Here is a 3,536-nt window from a genome sequence, read left to right as displayed (position 1 = left end):
AGTTAACAAACGCATTCACTACAATCATCAAATCCGGCATATACTTATCTCTAAGCGCTTTTCACCCACTAGTCCGCATTTTAGTTTAGACACCACATGAGCACTACAGATTTTTACCCGCGATCATCACCAGGCGAAATTGGGCTACAACATCCCAAACGGGTGCGAGAACACTAATTTCTAGTTTTAACCCCATGCTTATTCTATTAATCATTTTAACTACTTAAGCGGCATCAACCGACTTAACCTTCATCTCGACGGTCCGAGCACCACAATTTTCGAACGTCTACCTAGACATCTAGCATCACATACGGAGCCTACTACTTCACGTTGCAATTCATACAGAACCACACGGTGACAATAATAACACACAGGCAATCGACCTTTCTCTACAACCTTCAGTTAGGTCACCAACAGATGACATGATGACTATGAAAGCATGTCATCATTTCATCACACCCATTCATCGCCTATATGCGCACTAATTCTTTTCTTGCGACACATGCACTCACAATCGATCCACACTACACAAAATACACTTATTTGCAAATCACAATTTAAGGAACGCCTAACGCGTACAGACTCGACTTATAATTATAGAGGAAGTGATGACTACTTACGGCATGTCACCACCTCTATAAATCAAGTAAAGACAAATTCCACCTACAACGACCGAACATTCCTATTGAGCACACCTTATATTTTCCTGTCTCGCATACAACCATGGGGCGGCGTGCACTCGAGACATTTCCGTTTAATTTAACGCCATCACTACTACCACGCATCTCAGCACACACTCACCTACGTGCACTAATTAAATCCTCGCATCCCATGTATTTCCAATTTACTCACCACGTTAGGCAACACAACATGTTTTCTTACCTAACCGTGAAGGCAACCTTGCTACGGTATATAACCAAACCATTTTTATACCCACACACATTCCAACACCAATGTACACCACATCGACCAAAATATACTTATACAAACTACAAATTGCACACATCAAACAACACATCGCATAAATTCCTATCGAAATATAAAAACATCCGAGTTCTTTTCTACTTCTTTTTCTTTCGCCACGAACTTCAATCCATACCAATACATTTTCTTACACATATACACACATGCACAACATCGACCAAGCTTAAACAGATTAATCCACAAAATACCAAGTGAACAACCTGGACGAATCGAGGCTAGTCACATGGGCTGTCCACAAGGCTTGGCGTTTCGTCGAATGAGCCAAGCGCGAAGCGCGGCGTCGACCACTAGCTGCGATAACACGAAACATTGTTGACGACAGTTCCTTGAACATCATAAATGCCGGAAAAACAGCGAGGACAACGGGGTTCTCACCGAGGGTCGACGGCATCACGGACGGGGCTGCGCACAACACATTATTTCTCATGGGTATTCCGTCGAACAGCCAAGGGGCATTGAAGAGAACAGCAAGGGCGCTCAGCTATGGGATGGAAGCAGGGGCGCCATGGAGGCTGCTGCCGCTGCTTGGTGTTTTGGAGGGTGGGCTGCTGTGCGCCATGGAAGTTGCAAGGGGAACTCGACGGGGTGGCTGGGACAGCAGGCATGGTGTTGTGCTGCGCGTTGCTGGCCGGAAAGCAGGGCATCGTCCATGGGCGACGGCGGCCTCACCTGCTCGAGCTGGGGGGGTCGGTCCGGCCAGAGGAGAGCAGGGGCGAGGGGAGGGGGAGCTGCTGCTCGGCCACACCATGGGAGAGCTTCAGCGCGCCAAGACAGAAGGGCAGAGAGCACGCAGGGAGGTGGAGGCGCCATGGGGAGGAGGGTCGAGCTGAGCCATTGGCATCCTGTGCGCTGGGGAAGGAAGCTCGGGAAGGGGGCGCCATGGCAAGGAGGAGGAGCCCGGCGAGAGGAGGAAGAAGGAGCAGGGACAGGGGCCACCGCGCCCTGGCTGGCCGAGGGAAGGAGCAGGCCTGGGCGCCATGGGAGGAAGGGAGGAAGCTCCCTGCGCGTTGGGGAAGAAGGCGTGGGGGAGAAAAGGCTGATGGCGGCTGGAAAAATAATAGGGGTGGGAATGCAAAATGACCAAGGGCAAGGGAGAGGGATCCGTATTTATAGAGAAATCCTAGGGTTAGGGTTTCTTAGTGGGCCAAATGGGCTGGAATGGGCTTGGCCCAAAATACTCTATTGGGCTGCGCTAAATTATTTCCGGAATAAAAATGCTCTCGCGGAGTCCGTCGCTACGGAGAAACAGAGCGAAAAGAGTTCGGACGAACGGAAGGTTGAGCGATTAATTCGGTCGAGAGTCAAATTTTGATTTCGCTCGAAAATAATTACCTATGCGTGATTCGACAATAAATCGTCCTGAGATTCGATCGGCTTTGGATTTTTAGTCGGAGAAGGCGAATCGTGGTAATTTAAATTTGCTGTCGATATAGGGTTTTGAAATCGGATTGGATACAGAGATATTAAGCCGGATCGAATAGAAATTTAATTAGAGGACGACATACTGAGTATTCCTTTTGAGAGTACGGACTCAGATTAAAATAGTCGGACATCGATCGAACATCGAGAAATTGGATTCGAACACAGCGCGACCAGCAACTGTCGAGCGTTTGATTAATATGAGCTTTAGACGAGATTTATAAATCGAGATTGAATATCGAGATTGCATTCGTGCCGAGGATAAAAGTTTTAGCAGGCTTCAAAAATTGGCCTTCTATGAGACTGAGTAACTCCGAATTCGGTGAAACGTGAATGAATAATCTAGATAATCAGGGACATACGCAAGAGAGAAATAGGAATTTTCACTGAGCATCCGAGATTAGGACAAATCTCGCGACGTAACACGAAACTGACACCTGGGGTGTCACAAATCAGCCTAGAGGAAAGTGGCCAGATGAGTTGATCAAAGTGGTGTGGAGCCACAACACTATTGTCTCAAGGTCAACAGGTTTTACTCCCTTCAAGCTCTTGTTCTGACGAAGCAATAACACCAGAAGAAGCAAGAACAGGATCAATAAGAACCACAGCTTCAGCAGAGGACGAAACTGATTCTCAAATAACAAAAGACAAGGGACCAGACTTCAGGCCATAGAGCACATCAATAAGTATCAGGTCGAAACAATAAAATGGTGTGATAGTAAAGTTCGATTGAAAAATATCAAGCCAGGCCATTCGGTGCTTCGAAGGATAGCCAACCCAGATATAGTGGCAAGTTACAGCTGAAATGGGAAGGTCCTTTTCTGGTAGTATCTTCGTCAAGACCCGGTTCTTACAGATTGAAGGATATGGACGGCAACGACATACCCAGATCTTGGAATGCGGATGAGCTTCGGCGATATTATGTGTAATTGATGTAACCTTTTTTTATTTTTCCTATGGCACCCTTTTCCTTTCAGGAGGGGAGAAAGGTTTTTAACGGGGCCATAGTTTGTAATTTTCATTCTTGTTTAGCCCTATGCAATACAAGGGCCAAAATCCCCCAAAAATGTAACATGTAATATCAGAATCTGCACCATCGAGTGCAAAAGAGAACAGAGAAAAGCTCAAAAAAC

General features: G+C 46.7%; 1 long non-coding RNA gene across 1 annotated transcript; it reads right to left on the bottom strand.

Annotated features, from left to right (window-relative positions):
• Nucleotides 1-956: 956 nt before the first annotated feature.
• LOC109944568 (uncharacterized) lies at nt 957-2,060 on the bottom strand. Its single transcript, XR_002267656.2, has 2 exons — nt 1,360-2,060; nt 957-1,275 (listed from the first exon to the last, which is right to left on the bottom strand). It is a non-coding gene; the product is annotated as an uncharacterized lncRNA (long non-coding RNA).
• Nucleotides 2,061-3,536: the final 1,476 nt, after the last annotated feature.

This window comes from Zea mays, chromosome 2, assembly GCF_902167145.1.
Source record: "Zea mays cultivar B73 chromosome 2, Zm-B73-REFERENCE-NAM-5.0, whole genome shotgun sequence".
In the NCBI taxonomy this organism is placed as follows: domain Eukaryota; kingdom Viridiplantae; phylum Streptophyta; class Magnoliopsida; order Poales; family Poaceae; genus Zea; species Zea mays.
This window is presented reverse-complemented; position numbering and strand designations above follow the sequence as displayed.